We start from the raw sequence: 17,966 nt of genomic DNA, 5'->3' as shown, positions 1-17,966 counted from the left end.
GAAACTTCTTTGGTGTGAGGGTGACAGAGCCCTGGAACAGGCTGCCCAGGGGGGTTATGAAGTCTCCTTCTCTGGAGATTTTCCAACCCCACCTGGATGCATTCCTGTGTAGACTACCCTAAGTGATCCTGCCTTGGCTGGGGGGTTGGACCTGATGATGTCTTGAGGTCCCTTCCAACCTCTGATATACTGTGAGACTGGCTGCTCTTGTCCTAACATGCATGACATTTTCTGGTCAGGCATTGGAACAGGTTACTCAAGGAGGTGGTGGAGTCAAATTCCCTGGAGGTGTTCAAGAAACATGTGGACATGGCATTTCAGGACCTGGTTTCCACAGGAGAGCTGCTCCAGTCCTCTGACCACCTTTGTGTCCCTCATCTGCACCTGCTCTAACAGTTTGATGTCCTTCTTGTGCTGGGGTCACCAGAGCTGGACACAATACTGCAGGTGAGGTCTCAACAGCACAGAGTAGATTTGCAGAAACACCTCCCTGGACTTGCTGGCCATGCTTCATATGATGCAGACCAGGATATGGTTGGCTTTCTGAGCTGTCCTTGGGAAAGTGTTCAGCCAGCAGCCAATGCAGTTTTAAGCTTCTTTGAGGAGCCTTAGAGAAACTAAGACCTTCACAAGCAGGACTAGGCTAGGCTGTTGTGGAGTTTGAAGGACCTTGATACCTATGCCTCTTTTTACAAGGATAATACATCTGAGCTTACAAGTTTGCACCTGTTCTGATCAGCAAACTCCTGCATCTACATGGAGACCAAAGCAAGCTCTGATAGATGGGGCAGGGGCACAGCAGCTGGGCAACATAAATCACAGAACTGGAGTCTGGAGTGGAGACAGGAGCAACATTTCTATCTGTTTGGACTCTGCTTTTAATCAATCTAACCCTTTTACCTCATGAAGCACTTGGTAAATTTTTGCACTGACCACTGCATATCAACAGAGAACCTTAATTTAACCAACACTTGAGACTTTCAATTTATTTTAACACAGGCTTCTTTTGGCTTCTTTCATTAGTGAGTAAGCTCTTGGCTAGCTTGAGAAAAGGACTGTAAAAAATCGATTAACCTAAATTTCTTACAAGATGGATTCGTTGTTTTTTTTTTCCCTTTTATTTTACTTATTTTTTATGTTTTTTTTTTTTTTACTTTTTAACATGCAAAAGGCATCAGAGAGAATTTCTCAGTCTGTAAGCTGAAGACCAGTTGATAATTAAATGTCACATTCTGCTTTCTGATGCTGCACCCCTGTGAAAGGACTGCACATCACCCCCTGTGAGAGAGTTTTCTTTTCTCAAGGTAGCCTGGATTTCTGGGAACTAGGCAGCTAACTTTTCTTCTTATTTATTTATTTACTTACTTATTTATTAAGAGGTAGATACTTAGCTTAAAGAAAAGCTCAGCAGAGGATTCCTTTGTGCTTCCAAAACACTCTACTAAAAGTTCATTCATTCCTTTGGCCCTTGGGAACTGTATTAACCAACTTTGGTAGCATGCAACTGCAGTTCTCAGGTGTCATTAGTACCAAGGCTTCTGCTTCATTTTTACCTTCTTTTACAGTAATGGTAATAATGGTGAAGCTGACAAACAGGGATTTACATTAGAGATCAAATGAAAGCCCCCAGCGTGTGGATTAACATATCAGGACAGTTGGCTGATGCATTTCAAGCAGCCTCTGAATTATAGATGGCCCCCAGTGCCCTTATCATTAGGCAAAAATGTACTTACAGTTCATTGAATGGGACAGGATAAGTGAAAGAGGACAGCTTCACTGGGTGATTGGTAGAAGGGTGTTATGCAGCTAGATGAAATGGATTGGTGATGACATTCTCTTTTAAAGTTCAATAAATACATCCCCAGAGCCTAGACTGGTGTTACAAAATAATGGATTACTCAGTGTCTGGACTGCCGTGGTTGTATTTAATATGGTAGAAGCCTTTATGAGATGATCAATAGTCATAGATTTACACAGAAAGGCAAAACAGCCTTTCACTTAACAGGAAATACTTTGTCTATGCAGTATTTTAAAACAATCACAAACTTCCCCAGCCTGAATAGATTGCTGATTGCTGAGGAGGCAGTTTACTCAGCCTCTTAGAAAAAGCAATAGAATTGTAGATCAATTAAAGTAAAACACTTGGCAGAGAGTTAAAGAGAAGAGGTGAGAAATGTAAAACTCAATACATGGCTGCTCCAGGTCTGCTCCTGCTGCCTTAGCTAAGGTTCAATTTTCTTTTGTGTTCAAACTTTTTGTTTTGCATGAGAGACAGAGAGAAACTTCTCTTCAGGTCTCACCATTCTAGTGCTGGCCATTCCATATGGAATAACTCAGCAACCATAGAAACATGGAAAAGACCTCAAAGATCTTCAAGTCCAGCCATGCCCACTAAACCATGTCCCAAAGGGCCATGTCTACAGTTGTTTTGAACACCTGCAGGGGTGGTGACTCCACCACCTCACCGGGCAGCCTGTTCCAAGGCCTGACCACTCTTGCAGGAAAGAATTGTTTCTTACTATCTAAACGAAGCCTCCCCTCTTCCAATCTTTGAGAACCCTTGCAGTCAAGAAGTTTCTTCTCATATCCAACCTAACCCTCCCCTGGTGTAACTTTAGGACCTTTCCTCTTGTCCTATCGCTTGTTAGGAGGAAGAAGGGATCAAAATCCACCTGGCTCAAACCTCCTTTCAGGGAGTTATAGAGAGACAGAAAGTCAACCCTCAACCTCCTTTTCTCCAGACCAAACAACCCCACTTTCATCATCCACTCCTCACCAGCCCTGTTTTCCAGACCCTTCCCCAACTTCATTGCCTTTCTCTGGACATCCTTCAGCACCTCAATATCTTTCTTGGAGTAAGGGGCCCAAAACCAAACCCAGTCTGACAAGAAAGCACAACCAAGTCACAAGATGCCCTTTGAAGCTCCCTTCCAACCCAGTGCAACCTGTGAATCTGTGAACAGTTCCCAGTAATCAGTTTGGTAAGAAATCTTTGCTTTGTGGAGCAAAAAGAATTTAATTCTCTGAGTGGGAGTCATGTTGAGATGCAACCCCTGAGGACCATTCATTCAGTTTCGTGAAGAGGGTTGGTTCTACCTCAAGCTCCTAGCATGTGTCTACCATCAAAGAAGATGTTCAGGGTCTTGGAGCACTCAGGAGCACCTCTCAGTAAAAAAGCAGAGAGTCTTTGATATCTTAGCATGGAGCTGCAGCTCAAATTGCCACAGTGACTCTGCTTTCTAACCTCCACCACCCTCATCTGAAATCTCTGCATAATTGAATAAATTCTGCACATTTTCTCTAAACTGTGCTCTAATTGCTATTCTACTCCAAAACCAGCTGCAGTTAGTCAGCTGAACCATGAAATAGATTTACTTATTATCACAGAATCATACAATCATAGTATGGTTTGGATTGGAAAAGACATTTAAAGGTCAGCAAGTCCAACTTCCCTGCAGTAAGAAGGGACATCTTTAAACGGGTCAGGTTGTTCAGATCCCATCCAACCTCACCTTGAAGCTCAGACCCCCAGGACACCTCCCTGGGTAAGCTGTGTGTGGTGGTTTGAAACTGTCTTTTTAATTTTTCCTTGCAAAGTTCAGAACAGAGAAAGTGAAAGAATGTAAATAAGTCACTATTGGGTGTAAGAAAGCAAAATAACGATTGTTCTAAACACTTCCACTGGATAGAGAGAAATGTTTAAGAACTATTACCCAAAACAAAGTAGGCATTCTGCACATTCTGCGTTCGGCAGTGGGGGCAGTTGCTGGGCTGTCTGGCTGCTGTTTCTTCTTCTCTTCTGGCTGAAGATAACACGTACTGACCTTGGCAGCTAAGTTAACAACTTTCTGCTTAACTAACTCTGCTTCTCTGTCCAGGGGGGTCTGGGGGGAAGCTCCTGGGAGAGAGAGGCCCCTTTGGGAGGGTCCCCTTGGGGGGAAGCAAAGGGAGAGTGGTTGTGCTTTTCTGTTGATTGTATATATTTGTGAATGTCGTGAATTTTGTATATTTGTACATATTCATTGCATTTCATTGTAGATTTTAGACTCTGCTTGTAAATACAGCTTTTCATTTGCTTCCAGACTGGGCTAGCCTGGTTATTGTTGGTGGGGGGGGGAATTTCAGCTCACACCGACACACTGTGCCAGTGTTTCACTACCCTCATAGAAAAGGACTTGTTCCTAATGTCCTATCTAAACCTGCCTCTAGTTTCAAACCATTGCCCCTTCTTCTACTCATAAATTCATAGAATGGTTTAGGTTGGAAGGGACCTTGGAGATCATCTAGTTCCAACCCTCCTGCCATGGGCAGGGACACCTTCCACTAGCCCAGGCTGATCAACCTTCATCCAAGCTGGCCTTGAACATCTCCAGGGCTGGGGCATCCACAGCCTTCCTGGGCAACCTGTTCCAGTGTCTCACCACCCTCACCGGGAAGAATTTCTTCCTCATCTCCAGGCTAAATCTTCCCTCCTCGAGCTTCAATCCATTCCCCCTTATCCTATCACTACAAGTCCTTGTAAAAAGTCCCTTCCCAGTTTTCTTGTAGGCCCCCTTCAGGTACTGGAAGGCTGCTCTAAGGTCTCCCTGGATTCTTTCCTCCACATTGAACAGCCCCAGCCCTCTCAGCCTGTCGCCACAGGGGAGGTTCTCCAACCCTCTGACCATCTTTATGGCCCTTCTCTGGCCCAGCTCTAGCAGTTCCATGTCTTTCTTATGCTGGGAGCACAGAGATCAGAGCAGAGGGGCAGAATCCCCTCCCTCAGCCTGCTGGGTGCACTGCTTTTGATGCAGCCCAGCACACAGCTGCCACCTGTGCTGCCAGCAACTATTGCCAGCTCATGTTGAGTTTGTCATGAGCTGACACCCCCAAGTCCTTCTCCTTGAGGAGGAGGATGTTGCTCCATGCCTTTGTAAATAGTCCCTTCCAGGATTTCTTGTAGGTCCCCTCCAGGCACTGGCAAGCAGTCCTAAGAACTCTGTTTTCCGGACAGTCTTTTGGATACTGCATCACACACCCCACACAAAGCAATGGGACACTACCTGTGCTTGGATATCCACTGCCACTACCTGCCAAAGTACTTCTCAGCTGCCAAGCAAACCTCAGGCTTTGTCAGAAACATCACAACAATTGTTTATGACTGAAATACAGCAGCAGATTGCATTCCCTCATTCAAACTGGGTGGGTTGCCTGTCAGGATTCTTTATTACTAACTGGTGGATTTTTCATCACCAAGAAAATTAACCAAAAAAAAAAAAAAAAGAAAAAAGACTTCCGATAATATTTTTATTCCTTTTTTTCTTTTTCCTTCCCAGATCCTTCATATTGTTAAGAATTAAATACCCACTTAAGCCATGTTTCATTTCAAGCAATTTGCTCTGAGGGATAGCCTAGTTTAGCTCAGTTTTGCTTTACAGAATTTCCACAATAATGTGCCCAATATGCTGAAAAGATCCTCATTTTGTAGTACAATTAGGCAATGATCACATTACATGAGAGATTATCCTTCCCTATTTACAGTAAATAGCTACAAGTTACCAGAAAATAGAAGCTCTGTTCATGAATGATTTACAGGCTGCTGCTTCTCAAGGTTTTGTTTTTATTCAAGTTGCAATTTGTGCCCAGCATATTAAAGGCATATTCAGATTTGGTGTCTGCAACCCAAGCTGAATCTGTTGGATCAGTGTTGCCATGCCTGTAAAATCCACACACCCCTCTTTGAGGGGTGGATAGAGTAAATCAACTGAATTGTCCCCAGCAGAAGAAGGACACAGAGATGTTGGAGTGAGTCCAGAGGAGGATCACAAGGATGATCCAAGGGCTGGAGCAGCTCTGCTGTGAGGCCAGGGCTGAGGGAGCTGGGGGTGTGCAGCCTGGAGAGGAGATGATTCCAGGGATACCTTAGAGCTGCCTTCCAATAGCTGAAGGGATCCTATAGGAAGGCTGCAGAGGGACTTTTCCTGAGGGTGTCTAGAGACAGGACAAGGGGAAATGGTTTGAAGCTGAGGGAGAGTAGATTCAGACTGGATCTTAGGAAGAAGATCTTCAGCATGAGGGTGGTGAGACTCTGGACAGGCTGCCCAGGGAGGTTGTGGAGGCCCTCCTGGGGGTGTTCAAGGCCAGGACAGATGAGTCCTTGAGTGACTGAGTCTAACTGAGAGGTGTCCCTGCCCATGGCAGCGGGGTTGGAGGGGATGATCTCTGAGGTCCCTTCCAACCTGGGCCATTCTATGACTGTATGATTCCAAAGTTCATGCTGTCTAAGGTACAGTAAGATGCACATTATTTTTTGATAGCTTTGAACACATCTGCTATGTTTCCATGTGAGGAGTGCCTTTGGTATCTAGGAACAATCGAGTTTCCATGCAAATAAAAGAGCAAGTAATTGTGGTCATTGTCCTGTTGTTACTTTCTACCTGAGGGCAAATTCAATTTTTGAGTGTGCTTATTAAAAATTAAAGCATTTGGCTTTCTATGTTTGGTTTTCTGCTCAGCACCTTGAGTCCTAGAGCCTTCTTCTTTCCATGATGAACAGCTTCAAGTCTCTCATTCTCTCCCCACAGGGGAGATTCTCCAGCCCTTTGTTCACCTTCTTGGCCCTCCTCTGGACCTACTCCAGCAGCCCATATCCCTCTTATGCTGGGAGCACCAGAAATGGATGCAATACTCTCTTGGGGTCTCACAAGAGCAGAAGAGAAGGGGAGAATCACCTCTCCTGTCCTGCTGGTCACTCTTCTTTTGATGCAGCTCAGGATATCTTTCTTTTCTTGTGGAAATCCTTGACATTTGAATATTTTCCCCTGGTTCAGCTGATCAGTACTGAGATTTGATGAGCTAACACACAGCTACCTTTGCCTAGCTCCTGTCTTCACCTGTGAGTGTTTTCAGTCTCTAATATTTAACTGGTGGTTAGCAGGGAAAGTGAATGCAGTTAGCATTCAGTTATGCTTCACTCTATGGTCAGAAGTTTGCTAGAACCTTCAGATCTCTAACCAGCAATGGGAAATGTAAATAATCCTGGGTTTAAATGGCTTACTGATGTGTGAAGAAATAATCTAGCACAACAGGCCCCCCAAAAAAATACCTTTAAGGGCTTCAGTTCACATCTTAATAATAGAGTATCAGATGTACTTCAGAGAGGAAAACAACAAAAAAACCCCAACCAAAACCCCTGTGTTAACAACTGGAAAAGATGAAAAACAAGAAAAATAATCTCCTTGCAATATGTGCCCACTTCTCTTTTTTTTTTTTAATCCCCAAACCAGAACAATAATTAAAAAACACATAAATAAATAAGCAGAAGGCAGGGCTGCAAGTATCAGCCTCTAATAATTTTGATAGCAATTCATAGTACTTATTTCTGGTCTCCTCAAGACTCCTTACAAGAATCCCATCTAATTCAATAGTTCTCTAGAGGTTTAACTCTGCTTTTATCCCAGTACTAGATTAACAGAATTTAGCTAAAGTGATTTTTTTTTTTTTCACTAAAGATGATGGCAATGGGTGGTGGGGTGGAGAGGTAGAGAGAGGAGAGATGGAAAGAAGTTGGAGAAAGGAGTTGGAGGAGCTCAAATGCACTCTAAGTTGCTGGTAAGACAAGGGCTGTAAAAGTCTTTACAGGATAAAAAGTTTTACAGTGGTGACTGAATTACAAATGTGTTTTGGTTCCCCTCATAGCTCAAATCCATCTCTTAAAACAAAGTTGTGTGCATATATATATAAAATAATCAAGGATATATATATATATAAAATAATCAAGGAGATATATATATATAAATCAAGGAGATATATATCTATAATAATCAAGGAGATATAGATATATATATAGATATAGATATATATATAGATATATAAAATAATCAAGGATATTTTCAGTAAAATTGGCTAAAAATTAACTCAGTCCATCTGGCTTTGAACTAAATCCTAACAAACTGAATGTGCTTCTTTACTGTTCAGCCTCCAGGGCAGGTTTTTGGCTGCTTGAAGGTTGTTTTGACCCCATACTGCTAAATGATTCTGGGCACTGCTTTGTATAACTGACCTTACAAAGATGCTGCTAGATAGGAAACCTTCTATAGTCTCAGAGCTGGGAGGAGAGCTCTCATGGATTCTTTGGCAATCAGCCTAATATGGAGTGGTCTTTGTAATGCTCTAATTTAACCTGATGACTTGGATATTTAAATGTCTGTCTTGTCCCCTTCTCCCTTGATTGTTCTTTAATCAAAGCAGCAGCTATGGTCCCTGTCTAACCAACTGCCTAAACCCCAAGAATTAGCATTCTGCCTGTAGTCAGAACAACAAGGGAGAGCTGTTAGGATGTTTGGAAGAGGACTAGGAATTCCTTTTCTGCACACAAGGTCATGAAAAAAAAAATAAAACCCACCAAGGAATAAACTTTCAGTGTAAATGAGAAAAGTATTTGGAGTAAGAGGATCCTGAACAACAATTTGCATTAAATGTAGGTTGGTGAAGGAATCACACAGCAAGATGCAGCTGCATTTGCTAATAGGAGCACCCAGACTTAACAAGTGAGAGAAGGAAAGAAGGCCAAGGACATGAATCTAGACTCCTCATCACTTGGATGGGAAAAGGAGAGAGTACCATAGAATCATGGAATGGCTGAGGTTGGAAGGGACCTCAGAGATCTTCTACTCCAATTTCCCCACCATGGGCAGGGACACCTCTCAACTAGACTCAGCTGCTCAAGGCCTCATCCAACCTGGCTGTGAACATCTCTAAGGAGGAGGTAGCCACAACCTCCCTGGGCAGCCTGTTTCAGAGTCTCACCACCCTTATACCAAAGAATTTCTTCCTCAGCTCCAGTCTAACCCTGCTCTCCCTCAGCTTCAAACCATTCCCCTTGTCCTTGTGCCAGACACCCTTATGAAAAGTCCCTCTCCAGCCTTCCTGTAGGTTCATTCCAGGTTTTGGAAGGCAGCTCTAAGATCTCCCAGGAGTCTTCTCTTCTCCAGGCTGAACAATCCTAGCTGGTTCCACCTATCCTCACAGCAGAGCTGCTCCAGCCCTTGGATCATCTTTGTGGCCTCCTCTGGCCTCCCTCCAGCAGTTCTTTGTCCTTCTTGTGCTGGAGGCAGCAGAACAGTCACATTTCACCATGAGCTGAACCCAGGTAGAACTGCTGCAGTGCAAAGTGTGCAGGTGTAGAATGAGCACATTTCAGGAGAGTGTAGGCTCCCTGGGAGCTGTATTTTGTTTTACTGCAATTCCATCTAACATAGACAAACATCCATCTCAGTCTACAGTCAGGCAGCTGCAAGCTGGAAGGACACTAAGCTTCTCCTGTACTATTTATCTCATGACCTGTGAGCTCTCCAGTGTCACCACTGTTTGTACAACATACCTTGGGCTGTGCTAATCTGTTTGCCTGAAAGAATTTCCCACAGTGAGATAGTGTTTGATTTATTCCCACTGTTTAGAGTACCATGAAGTGACCTATATAGAACTGGGGGCTCACACTAGGGGTTTTATTTGGCAGTAACAGAAAGAAAACAGCCTAAAAATTCACTCTTGTTTACCTGCAGATTACTGCAGACTTACACAAGGTCTCATAATCTCATAGTAGCAAATACAACATATCAATGAACTTAGTTTTACCCTCCCCAGTAAGAGCAGGCTTACAAAAAAATAAAACCCACAAATCTATTTTTGTGATCTGCTGATTTTCCCTCTCCTATCCATCCTGTTTCCACGCAATCAAAAGCTTACTTTAGGCTCCTGGGGTAGATCTGTTCCTTCTGTCATAATCTTCCCCATCAGAGAAATATGTTTTCAACTTAAGACACAAAGCAGCTTGGTTCATATTGACATGGAAATAGATCACTTCACTCACAGAGATCCAAGGAAATGTCCTTAAAGCTTTTTAAAGAGTTTCCTTTCAGTCACTGAGTTGTAATTGAGTGAGTAGGGAAAGCACCTAGATTTGGTAAATGGCACCTAGAAAGCAGAAAGCACCTGGATTTAGGGAAAATCATCTAGAAAGCAGAAAGCACCTGGATTTAGGGAATGGGACCTAGAAAGTATCACAGTCTCACAGTCTCACAGTATAGCAGAGGTTGGAAGGGACCTCAAGAGATCATCAGGTCCAACCCCCCTGCCAGAGCAGGATCACTCAGGGGAGTCTGCACAGGAATGCATCCAGGTGGGGTTGGAAAGTCTCCAGAGGAGACTCCACAACCCCCCTGGGCAGCCTGTTCCAGGGCTCTGGCACCCTCACTGCAAAGAAGTTTCTCCTCAGGTTGAGCTGAAGACTTCTCTGTTCAAGTTTCAACTCATTGTTCCTTGGCTTATCACTGTGAACCACCCAAAAGAGCCTGGCCCCCTCCCCTTGACACCCACCCCTCACATATTGATAGACATTGATCAGATCCCCTCTCAGCCTTCTCTTCTCCACACTAAACAGCCCCAGGGCTCTCAGGCTCTCTTCACAGGGAGATGCTCAAATCCCCTAAGCATCCTCCTGGCTCTCCCTTGGACTCTCTCCAGCAGCTTTCTGTCTCTCTTGAACTGGGGAGCCCCAAACTGGACACAGGATTGCAGCTGTGGTCTCAGCAGGGCAGAGCAGAGAGGTAGAAGAACTTCCCTAGCCCTGCTGGACACCTTTCTTGATACATCCCAGGATGCCATTGGTTCTCTTGTCCACAAGTAGAAAGCACCTGGGTTTAGGAAAAGCTACTCAAGGTGAGCAATGCAGTGCCAGAAAAGTTAAGTAACTGCTTTTGTTGTCAGGTTAAGAAGACCAGGTGCTAGGTACAAACTTAATAATATAAACTGCAATCACACAATATAGGTTGGACTTGATGATCTTCTAGTATGAGGTGTCCCTGCCCATGGCAGGAGGGTTGGAACTAGATGATCCTTGTGGTCCCTTCCAACCCTGACTGATTTTATGATTCTATCTTGAAGGTATGTTCCAACCTGGTTAATTCTGTGATTCACACAAATTGCTAAGCTGAGGGAGCTGGGGTTGTTCGGCCTGGAGAAGAAGGTCCTGGGGGACCTTAGAGTTACCTTCAAATCCCTGATGGGAACCCACAAGAAAGTTAGAGGGAGGCTTTTCCTGAGGGTGTCTAGCAATAGGACAAGGGGGAATGGTTTGAAGCTGAGGGGCAGTAGGTTTAGGATCTTAGGAAGAAGTTCTTCAGTATGTGGGTGGTGAGTCTAGGATAGGTTTCCCAGGGAGGTTGTGGATGCCTCCTCCTTGGAGATGTTTAAGGCCAGGCTGGATGAAGCCTTGAGCACCTTGGGCTGGTGGGAGGTGTCCTTTCCCATGGCAGGGGGGTTAGACCTGGATGATCTTTAAGGTCCCTTCCAACTCAAACCATTCTGTGAAATTTAGTAGTGTTTAAACAAAACTGACAGCCTATTTCTTGGGTTTTTATTGCATGCATCTTCTTTCCTTTGATTGTTAGCCTCTTGTTTATTATTCCCCAACACACACTGTTAACTCTGAGCTAACAAGTTCTCCATGAGGGCAAGTTTGCAAATACCCTGGGAACAAGAGGATCCAGTTTAGAATCTAAAGCTTAATTAATTTACCTCCTGGTTCAAAGAATAATGCAGCATGAGAAATGCTCAGTGATAGCCAACAGAGCCTTTGATTCAGGACCCCTTGTATAAAATGTAAGAATGAGAATAAGATATCAGGAGGGGAAATGAGTGGCAGATTCCCTGCACTGACAAGCATCATCCAAAGATTTTCCATCATCCAAAGAGGAATGGAGCTAAGGACTTGAAAATTAGTCTCAAGCATAAAAGCTTGAATTCATGGTGGGCAAACACAACTGTTATTTCTTTCTTCTGCAAATATTTGCCTGTATGCTAGGCATCATCAGTGGTGTATTTCATTTAATGGGTCACAGAACATGCAGCTAAAGAAGATGACCTACTTTTTTTTTGCAATAGAGAAGTAAAGTTAAAATTTATTTCTGAATGGGCTTGAAAAATTATGGAATTAAAAGTAATCTGCAGACTCCTTCTGGAAGTCTGACTATGTTTGACACAAAATTCATTGTCTGTGCTGATTTGCATTAAAACAGCACTAAGCCAACAATCACTGAGCAAAGAGAGAGGAGGATGCAGCATTGCTGCAGCATTTCATTCCCTTGCAAATAAGTAAAATTATGCTTAACCTATTTCTTAACTCTAATTTCCTCTTAAAGCCAATCCACAGGAGATGAGCTGAGACAACTTGTCAGAAAGAATGGCACTGAGCAAGAATGAAGTCATCATCATTTCATATCTACCAATGTGGATCTGCTGCAGAGGGTCCAGAGGAGGGCCACAAAGATAATCACAGGGTAGAGAGCACCTCTGCTACAAGGACAGGAGGCTCTCCCTTGGACTCTCTCCAGCAGGTCTCTGTCTCTCTTGAACTGGGGAGCCCCAAACTGGACACAGGATTGCAGCTGTGGTCTCAGCAGGGCAGAGGAGAGAGGTAGAAGAACTTCCCTAGCCCTGCTGGACACCTTTCCTGATCCATCCCAGGATCCCATTGGCTCTCTTGGTCACAAGGGCACACTGATGTTCCATGCAGAACTTGCTGTCCACCAGCACTCCAAGGTCTTTCTCTGTGGAGCTGCTTTCCAGGAGGACAGCCCCTAACCTGTCCTGGTGCCTGCTGTTATTCCTCCCCAGATGCAGGACCCTGCACTTGTCCTTATTAAACTCCATGAGGTTTGCCTGCCCCCAGCTCTCAGCCTGTCCAGGTCAGGTTGGATGCTGCACAGCCTGAGGGGTGTCAGCCAACCCCCCCAGTTTTGTATCACCAGGAACTTGCTGAGGGTACTCTCTTTGCAGCATGGAATATAAGGAGAGCCACTGAGAGGTTTTCTTTGCCTTAGATAAACAAGAATTCAATAACAATTCTTAGAATACAAATTGTGGTGAATATAGTTGGACACATCTTTGGTATCCATTAAACAGAGAATAGCCCCAGGAGTGCTGGTAAAACTATGAGTATTTGTCCAATTCTGTGTGGAAATCAACCATGAAGAGGGAGCTTCATTAAATCTACAGTGGTAACTTGACAATGCCTTCTTCTGAATCATCAAATGAGAGCAGAGCTATCCATGTCCCTTCCAACCCTGACTGATGATTCTATGGTTCTGTGAAGATCAACTGCAGGCTGGTCTGAAATATTGCAGAAGTGGAGAGGAGCAGTTCACACCTGAGAGATTTTATTCTGTTTCAGATCACAGAATGGTCTGGGTTGGAAGGGACCTCTGAAGGTCACTTAGTCCAACTCCCCTGCAGTCTGCAGGGGCATCCTCAATTAGATCAGGCTGCCCAGAGCCCTCTTGAGCCTCACTTTGAATATCTGCAGGGATGAGGCTCCAACCAGCTCCCTGGACATCCTGTTCCAGTGTTCCACCACCCTCACAGTAAAGAATCAATTGCTCTGAGGTGTTTCACTGCAGAGCTAACTTCACTTGTTGCTTGTGCTCTCCTGCTGAACAGCTTCTCTGCCCACCATGGAAACACCAGGCTCAGAAAATGAGCAAGCAAGGAGGGTGTCTAGAAGTTTGTTTCAGGGAGGAAAGCAAACACACAGTCTGCCTGACCTGCTTCACCATGTAGCACCACATCACCAGAGAGCTCTTGAAGCTCAGTAACCTCAGTCCTCAGAAAACCTGGGATATTGAGGTCCCCATGGCTGCCTTTTCTAGCCATCATGAGCAATGCAACACTGACATAAGGACAAGTTAGATATCTGCTGGCAGATATCTGGGCTGACACAGGCATGACCACAATTAGAGAATGATAGGGGCTTGAAGGGAGCTCCAGAGATCATTTAGTCTGAGACCTCTGCCAAAGAAGGGTCACTTAGAGCAGGTTGCACTGGGACATGTAATAGAATTGTTTGGTGTGGAAAAGACCTCCAAGATCTTTGAGTCCAACCTTCAACCCAACACCACCATGGCCATCAAACTATGTCCCCAAGCGCCATGTCCATATAGCTCCAGAACACCTCCAGGGATGGTGACTCCACCACCTCCCAGGGCAGCTGGGTTTGAAAGTCTCCAGAGAGAGACTCCACAACCTCTCTGGGAAGCCTGATCCAGTGCTCTTCAACTCTCACATGAAAGAAGTTTCTCCATAAGTTCAAGTGAAACCTCCTGTGTTCCAGTTTCACAGAGTCACAGAAACATTCATGTTGGAAGAGACCCTCAGGAGCACCAAGTCCAACCCAGAACCCTGCTCTACAAGGCTCACCCCTAAACCAGAGCCCCAAGCATCACATCCAAACCACCTTGGAATGCATCCGGGGTTGGTGACTTCACCTCCCTGGCCAGCACATTTCAATCCCTGACCACTCTTGCTGGGAAAAAAAAAAGTTTGTGCCCATTGATCCTTGTCCGAGCACTGGGCACCACTGAAAAGATCCCAGCCCCATCCTCTTAACCTTTTGGATATGGATAAATTGCAAGGTCCAAGTGCCTGGGCCTCAGCAGAGGGAAACTAAGCAGAGCAGGAAAAGGGTTTTGTCCTCATGTGGTGACAGTCAGTCTGACCAGCTCCATACCTGTCCCCAGATCGTTCAAGTGACCTAAGCGTGCAATTGGATTGCTCACCTTTGACATAAATGTCCATGAGTAACACTGGGCAACAAACCACAGGTGGGAGAAGATGATTGACAGCTGTGTGAAAAAGGATAGCACGTCCAGCTTTAGAAACAGAAAAGGTGACCCAAAACTCCCAAAGAAATAGACACTGGCTGTAGACAGACAAAACTGTCATCAAAGACAGAGCAGAGGAACCACTGATATCACAGAGAGAGTAGACAAGGGGAGTGCAGATGAAGAGGTTAGGTCTCAACCTGGTCTGAGGTCAAGCAAAAGGCATAATTCTCAGAGAAGACAACCAAAATGAAATCCAAATCAAGGAAACAAAAGGTTCACAGAACAAAAGATAATCTAGTTCCAACCCCTCTGCCATGGGCAGGGACACCTTCCACTAGAGGAGGTTGCTCAAGGCTTTAGCCAACCTGACCTTGAACAGCTCCAGGGAGAGGGCAACCACTTCTAGTGCGAGGTGTCCCTGCTCATGGCAGGGGGGTTGGAACAGGATGAGCCTTGATGTCCCTTCCAACCCTAACAATTCTGTGATTCTATGATCCACAGCCTCCCTGGGCAACCTGTTCCAGTGCCTCACCACACTCACTGTCAAGAATTTCTTCCTAATCTCCAGTCTGAGTCTGCCCTCCTCAAGCTTCAATCCATTCCCACTCATCCTTTCACTACAAGCCCCTGTCAAAAGTCCCTTCCCAGCTTTCTTGCAGGCAACCTTCAGGCAGTGGAAGGCTGCTTTAAGGTCTCACCAGAGCCTTCTCTTCTCCAGGCTGAACAGTGTTTCAAAGTGCAAACTGTAAAGCAGTAGCCTTAAACAAAATGTGCATTTGTAGCCATGGCTCCTCAGGGCATGGCTTGGTGTCCTTGGTGGTGTTAGGTTGATAGCTGGACTTGATGATCTTAGAGGTACTTTCCAACCACCAAAATGATTCTCTGATTCCATTCACTGTAGGGTTTTCACCTATTTATAGAGCAGAGTGGTGTTTATCTTCCTACATCTATGCAAAACATGCACAAGTCTGAAAAACCTTTTTTCCAGCAGATCCCCCCCCAAAAAAAAAATAAAAAAGATCTGATTGATTTGTTTTTCCCCCTCCACCTGTAGGTAACATTCCTTTTGCATGACAAGCAACCCATTGCTAGCAACCCAGCAACTGTGAGAGCTGCCTTAGTGTGAGTATAAAAGCAGTCAGACGTCAGCTGGTTGCAATGCTGCACTTATCAGGCACGGGATGCCAGGATTATTTGCTAACAAGATAGTGACCTGGTGTTAATGTGTAATGAGAAGCCTTGAGGTGAATGTTGGGGTAACTCCTGGGTGCTTGGCTGGCTGTCAGCTCCCCCCAGAACAAGGCAAAGCCTGACAGAAAGTAGAGTGTTGGCCCCCTCCAGTGTCACAGCAAACCAAGAGTGTCAGCTGTGGCATGGCATGTGGAGTCTCCTTCTCTGGAGACTTTCCAACCCCACCTGGATGCAGTCCTGTGGGGACTACCCTAAGTCCTCCTGCCTTGGCTGGGGGGTTGGACCTGATGATCTCTTGAGGTCCCTTACAACCCCTGATGTACTGTGAGACTGTGAACATGCCTGCTGCTGGCTCCCTGTGGTACAATTACCCTGATCCTAGAGGTCCATCATTAGAGTGCCAAGAGTGGTGGTCAATGGTGCCAAGCTCAGCTGCAGAGCTGTGACCAGTGCAGTCCCCCAGGGATCACTGCTGGGTCTGGTCCTGTTCAACACCTTCATCAATGACAGCAATGAGGGGACAGACAGACAGACAGAGACTGCTCAGCAAGTTTACTGATGGGACCAAACTGGGAGGCTTGGCTGAGACACCTGAAGGCTGTGCAGCCATTCAGAAACTTGGACAGATGAGAGCTGGGCAGAGAGGAACCTAAGGAGGTTCAACAAGGAGAATTGCAGAGTCCTGAAGCTGGGAAGGAAGAATAAACTGCAGCAGTACAGGCTGCAAGGTGATCTGCTGGAGAGCAGCCCCAAGGAGAAGGACCTGGGAGTGCTGGTGGACAAGAAGTTCTGCATGAAACAGCAATGTGCCCTGGGGGGCAAGAAGGCCAAGGGGGTCCTGGGGGGCCTGCAGAGAAGTGTGTCCAGCAGAGCCAGGGAGGTTCTCCTCCCCCTCTGCTCTGCCCTGATGAGGCCAAACCCACTTCTATTTTTGCTCCATTCCCCCCAGTCCTATCACTCCCTGACACCCTAAAAAGTCATAGAATCATAGAATCAGTCAGGGTTGGAAGGGACCACAAGGATCAGCCAGTTCCAACCCCCCTGCCATGGGCAGGGACACCTCACACTACAGCAGGCTGGCCAGAGCCTCATCCAGCCTGGCTGCAAACACCTCCAGGGATGGAGCCTCAACCACCTCCCTGCACAACCCATTCCAGGCTCTCATCACTCTCATGGGGAAGAACTTCTTCCTCACATCCAGCCTGAATCTCCCCACTTCCAGCTTTATTCCATTCCCCCTAGTCCTATCACTCCCTGAGATCCTGAAAATTCCCTCCCCAGCTTTCTTGGAGCCTCCTTCAGACAGTGGAAGGCCACAAGAAGGTCTCCTTGGAGCCTTCTCTTCTCCATACTGCACAACCCCAGCTCTCTCAATCTGTCTCCAGAGCAGAGCAGCTCCAGCCCTCTGCTCATCCTCATGGCCCTTCTCTGGACACCTTCCAGCACCTCCAGATCCTTCCTGGAACAGAGGCTCCAGAACTGGACCCAGAGCTCCAGGTGTGGTCTCAGCAGAGTGGAGCAGAGGGGCAGAATCCCCTCCCTGGCCCTGCTGGCCACACTTCTCTTGCTGCAGCCCAGGCTCTGCTTGGCTCTCTGGGCTGCAAGTGCTCACTGCTGGCTCATGTGGAGCTTCTCATCCCCCAGCACCCCCAAGTCCTTTTCTTCAGGGCTGCTCTCCAGCCAGTCCCTGCCCAGACTGCAGAAGACAGATTTCTTCAGGGAAAGGTAAAATCCCATTATTTTTCCAAAGAAGTGTTTTTGAATTTATTTTTAGAACCCTCCCAAACTAATCCCAGCTTTATAAAATCACATAATTAGCTTTATATTTCCTCATTATCCAGTAACTAGTGAGTTTTTTGCAAGAGACTAACAATTTAAGGGACCCATAAAGCACAGGCTGACTATAGAAATTGGTGTCTTGGCAGAAACATGCAACATCTCCAGCACTTGAACTGATTAATTGGCAATCAACTATCTAATAAAACCACCTTATGTCCAATAATATATAAAAAAAAGATGTTCTACACAGAAATGTAGAAAGGAAGGAGGCATTGGAAGAGTGATACTTGAAGGGAAGCAAATATGGATTTGAAGAGAAGGGGGTTTAGCAGCCTGCTTTATTTTGATTGATTTGTT

This window comes from Indicator indicator, chromosome 9 (genome assembly GCF_027791375.1).
Source record: "Indicator indicator isolate 239-I01 chromosome 9, UM_Iind_1.1, whole genome shotgun sequence".
In the NCBI taxonomy this organism is placed as follows: Eukaryota; Metazoa; Chordata; class Aves; order Piciformes; family Indicatoridae; genus Indicator; species Indicator indicator.
This window is presented reverse-complemented; position numbering follows the sequence as displayed.